The 5,971-nt window shown below is 30.4% G+C and overlaps 1 pseudogene; it reads left to right on the forward strand.

The window, feature by feature from the left end:
• The first annotated feature begins 1,173 nt into the window (after positions 1-1,173).
• Positions 1,174-5,663, forward strand: LOC126927631 (omega-amidase NIT2-like; annotated as a pseudogene).
• The last annotated feature ends 308 nt before the right edge of the window (positions 5,664-5,971 follow it).

The following is a 5,971-nucleotide window of genomic DNA, read 5'->3' on the forward strand; positions in this document are numbered from 1 at the left end:
GGCGTCAGTTCTTCTTATTTCCTCTTTGATATATGTTTACTTTAATGTCACTTATTCAGACGCTTGATACATTGTCGGAATGAAATTTTAGTAATGTGCAAGTAATTTTGAGTAGATTAATAAAGTATAATAAGATATCAGATTCATGTACGTAGATTCAAGTGACATCAATCTTTATGTCTAGTATATACATGTGTATTGATCTATAAGTCAGTGTTAAAATAACAAATAAATGGCAGAAGAAGGAAAGAAGATTTCCTTCGGTTTTGCGAAATCTATTAAGAAACCTGTGTTAAAAAATGCTATTCCACAAGAAAAAAAGAAAGTTGATTACATTGAATGCCTTGATGAGAAAGGTATTAAAGTAATAGGGTGAGTTCAAAAAGTAAAATTTATAATCAAGAAACATATAACCTCAACCTAACCTATAAAAATCACCAATAGCGGAATATATATATTTGAAAACAATTTTTTTATTTCAATGAGGAAGAAAAAAAAGATGAACCTCTAATTATTCCATTACTAGGTTCAAAAACCTGGCATGATAGAATTCTTAATAAAATAGATGCAGACATTTTCCTTCCGAAGGCAGATAAGGAAAAGGTAGGAGACGCTAGTGTTAACGAGGCAAAATCAAAGCTATCTAATGGAAAAACATCGCCAATAATATCAATAAAGAAAGAGCCAGTTGAAGATAGTGAAAATAAAGTTGTTACTTTAGAAGAGCAAGCGACTAAAGAAATCATTGGGGAACTTAAGTCAAAGAATAAATATGAAACTAAAACAAATGATTTAACTTTACCTTTAGTAGAAGATGAATCATTAAGAGGCAAAGAACAGGTACGTTATCAACATATTGATGTGCAATGCACAGATGTATTACATTTGCATATTATAAATATCGTTTTGTATTTTTCAGTCTACGTTAGAAGATTATGAAAAAATTCCTATTGATGCTTTTGGTGTAGCAATGTTAAGGGGAATGGGATGGCAACCAGGAAAGGGAATTGGTTGAAATGAAAAGTATGAATTTTACTCTGGATTAAATTAATTATATGTATTTAATACATCACTTATTGGAAAGTAAACAGAGAACATCATTTTTTATTTCACAATCGTTTATTCTAACTATTACAGATTAGTAGCAGCTGTCATACCAGAATTACGACCAAAAGGTATGGGTCTTGGAGCAGACAAAGTAGCATTGCAGAAGAAAAATACAGATTTCAAAAAAGAAGAGGAAGAAGTTAAAATCGAGAAAGGAACATTTGTGAAAATTATAGCTGGAGAACAAAGTAATAATTATGGTCAAATAGAAGGATTCGATGATGATGCAGGAAGGCTCATAATAAAACTAGCTCTTGGTGGAAATATAATATCTGTAAATGAATTTATGGTACAGCCAGTGACTAAATCAGAATATTCTAAGAACTCAAAAGTTCAAAGTTAATATGAAGTGTTAGTTTTTCATTAAGGGACATTTAAGAAAATAAATTTGAATTGACATATACATATAAAGACATAATCGGACATGTAGAAAAACTAATTCAAGAGTACCTGTAAGTGTGTTGTTGCATGCAATTTTTTAAAGGTCCCTTCTATCTTTATATAAAATATGATAAATGTAGAGGTTTTAGATTTCAGTATTTTATGGGGTTAATTTCAGATACAAAAAAGTATGAGGAATATAAGGACAAGGAATCCAAGGGACTCAAGCAAAAGATGGATAGAAAAAGATCAATGTCCCCTGACCCCGAAGACGGTGAAGAACAAAAGTAGTAATAAAAGAAAGAAAATCGGAAGTACGATGCACAATAAGAACAAGTATGATAAAGTGGGGGATAAAAAATCAGAAAGACGAAAAAGGCGCTCCGAATCTAATGATGACAGCGATAGTGATTCTGAAAAGAAGAGACGGAGAGAAAGAAGTAACTCTAATAGTAATGATTCTTATAAATTAAAAAGATTGAAGAAGTCAAAGAAACGTAAGAAGTACGATTGCTCGTCTGAAAGATCAAGTAAAAAACGAGACGACGAGAAAGATCAAGATCTCGATCATTTAGTAGGCAGTAATATTTTCCAGGAACGTATTCGGTCATTTTACTTTCAAGATAAATTGTACAATTTTATTTATACAGATTTTATAATAAAGTGTATTTTTACAAAAGTATATTTCTTTTCTTACCCTTAACTGAAAATTACATTTAATTATAATATGTAATAATGTTTACAATTACATCAAAGTTAATGTCCTAAACTTTATCAATAATTATTAAAAATCCCCGCGTATTGCTTACGTAATGTTGATATCGAGTAATACCATACATAACCTCAAAGAACATTATGATACTTACGAACATCGTTAAACAAGTAGTGCGAACGATGTCGAGTAAGTATTCACTATGTATAAAGTATTTATAAATAAAAAGTATGGGAAATATATAACCGAGTGTATTTAACTTTTCCAACATTTTAGCATTTCGCTTGGCGTTGGTACAACTTCAAGTAAATGAAGTAAAAAGCAAAAATGTAGAGCGGGCAGTTTCCTACATTTCAAGCGCGAAAGAGCATAATGCTGATATTATCGCTCTTCCTGAATGCTTTAATTCACCATATGGAATACGTAATAATTTGTTTCTTTTTCTAATAATTTATTATATGTATAACAACTATATAGAAAAAAGTAAAAGTAGACAAATTACCTTAACGTTCATACTTCCATAAAGATTGTGAATTGACTCGAGAATATAGAATTTCCCCATTTTTATGATTATCGTGATTTTTGTATAAATATATTTTTTAAGATACTAATAATTAGGTACTTATAAACTAGTATTATCAATTATTTTGTATTTATAATTCCACCTATAATAGTTAAAAATTAAAGTTAGTTAAAATCTAACTTTATGTTTCAAAAAGTACTAGCAAAGTCGTTAAGTAACAAGTCACTGGTACTGACCCAAATAGCATGATTGTAATTAAACATTTCTAAATATTCATTTTTCATCTTGAACCTGTAGAAACAATTTATTATATGTACTATTATCTAAGTAATTATATATTTAAGTAAATCTAAATATAAAATTTAGTTATTTTAATAATTTAAAAAATAAAAAATTGACAAACATTTCAACCTAATTTATGGTTGGAACAAAGGACAGTTATTTTTCATTAATTGAAATATTGCAATGCAGAATAGTTTCCAAAATACGCCGAGAGTATTCCTGATGAAACGGTGAAACGAGCGTTGCTTTATCGAAGGCAGCTAAGGAAAACAGCATTTATGTAGTTGGTGGTACGATACCTGAAATAGAGGGCGATAAATTGTACAATACCTGTACTATTTGGGGTCCCGATGGAACTTTGATAGCAAAACACCGGAAGGTAAATAATATACCTCCATGTGGCTTTGAAATTGAAAATATTGGGGTGGAGAAAGTGACTCTATCTAGGAATAATTTAGGAATATGCATATGTACATACGTGTACTATAACCAATTCTATAATTTAAAAAATATGTTATAGGTTTATAAAATACGTTTTGATACGAGAAACATACATTTTTGTCGTAATATAATATATAAATTTTTGTACAATATATTTGTTTTGTAATATAAATTTTTCACATAGGAAAAAACTTAGTTTTTCTTAAAAAATATTCCTTCTCAAATATTATTAAATGATAAAACTTTTTAATAAAAGAAAGTGATAAAAACGCTGTCAGTTATTAAATAAAAAACAATTAAAGTTTAGAAGTTCGTAACATTGATGTTAAATTACAAAAGTTACAGCAATAGAGTTAGCAACTATATTTTTATGTTATTAGGTACATCTATTCGACATCGACATTCCCAACAAGATTACTTTCCGAGAGAGTGATTCACTCAGTCCTGGTAATTCCCTAACAATGTTTGATGTGAAGGGCTGCAAAATAGGTATTGGCATTTGCTATGATATCAGATTCGAGGAAATGGCACGCATTTATCGGAACAAAGGTACAGTAGCTTAATCGAACAATACTTAACTAGCATGAAAGTAACTATCTTTCTTAAATATATTCTATATAAAATATAATCAATATAATCTGTAACTCTGTATAAAAAGGAGCTTAATTTAAAAAACCAGTATATTCGCTGAAAATGAAATAAATAAAAGAATTAGAAGCACGACAAGAGGACTGTTCTCGCATATTCATAAATGATGGAATATGGACTGTGCAGCTACAAAGTTAACTAAAATTCAGTGGTCTCGTATTTCCCGTTTCTCTGTGTTAGGTTGCCAAATGCTGATATATCCGGCGGCATTCAATATGACCACTGGACCACTGCACTGGTCATTACTTCAGCGTTCCAGAGCGAATGACAATCAATTATACGTCGCCTGTATATCACCGGCTCGTGTTCCTTCAGCAAGTTATGTCGCATGGGGACATACACAGTTGACAAATCCCTGGGGGAAAATCCTTTATGATTTGGAAACTCAGGAAAATATGGTGGTCACCGATATCGGTAATTTCCAGCTTAACATTAAAAGCGAGAAATCCATGATGTAATTAACTTTTAGTCTCGTTGGTTCATCGATTTTGCCGGCTCCCTCTGTATTTGCTGAATTTATTAGCAAGCATTACTTATTACTTCGTATGTTTTTCTTTTCTCTCAGATTTGAAAGTTGTTGAGGAAGTAAGGGCTCAGATACCTACATTTTCTCAAAGACGTACGGATTTGTACGACACTGTCTATAAAAAGGAGTAACTCTACACTGAAACAGAAAATGTTTTCTTATAATATTTCTACTACAATACCGTTTTTTTTTTTTTTTTTTTTTTTTTTATGACTTATTACTAATTACTTATCATTTGTACTAAATGAATAACTCAATTAAGAAAACCAAAATGTTATAAATAATAATCTGTATATCTTGTGTATCAATATGTAATTGGATATTGTAATAATATTGGAATGTCTTTGATCAGGGATATGATAAAGAACACGCGAAGACTACGTTCTTTTGAACATCTTTAATATCCATCATTTATAACATTAAACATCTTTTTAAATATTTAGATAGATTAATACGTAACTCTTTATATATATAAACATTAATTTGAAGTTACAAGCTTAGAGAAATTGGTCGATTAATATTTATAGATCGGCTGTCTTGATGAAAGGCTTAAAGAAAGCAAAAACATAACAATGTCGCAAATATAATTTATAGTTTAACTTCTTTCTTGTATCTGTCTGCCTTTCACGATGTTTTACCAATTACAATAAGTAATTTCGACTTCTTTGCGCTCCGTTTTAACGCATTCGAGACCGAAAGAAATTCATATCAATCAGTAGGCATAATATATATAACTGTACATAATATATTATAGTATAACATAGTATATAATTTTATATTTTAAAAACATGAGGCATAAAATTTAAGATTGTCATCGACTTAAAATTAAAATATGAAAAGAATATTCCAGAGAGAGAAAAGCACAGTATCATTCTAACAAAACATTCAGATCGTACTGACACCCAGGAATCGTATTACAATAAAATCTCGGTCTCGAATGAATTAACACGAACGATTAACATGAAACACACTTGCGGCTTAAACACCTTCGATATCGAGGAAATTCAAACTTTACAAATAAAAGCAGCCTGTTCCTCTTTCCACCACAGACTCTCATACCATATCCGCTCTTATCCAGGCTTTTACTTGAAATCTCTGTCTATTTACAATTTAAATTTACCCGGACCACTCGTTGAGTCGGCAGCCCTTTATAAATATATAATGAACCCAGAACATATACCTGTGCCCCTAGCTGGTATCAGCTCTAGTAACGTTCATACCGGAACTTTCATACGACGCCAATTTGTCACGCGTGAACATCGATTCTTTCAGGGGTCACGGCTTTATGGGATTATATCCTTTAAAGTAATTAAAGTGATACTAATGATACAGAATTTTTTACAAATATTTA

The sequence above is a fragment of the Bombus affinis genome, unplaced genomic scaffold (genome assembly GCF_024516045.1).
Source record: "Bombus affinis isolate iyBomAffi1 unplaced genomic scaffold, iyBomAffi1.2 ctg00000173.1, whole genome shotgun sequence".
NCBI classification, from domain to species: domain Eukaryota; kingdom Metazoa; phylum Arthropoda; class Insecta; order Hymenoptera; family Apidae; genus Bombus; species Bombus affinis.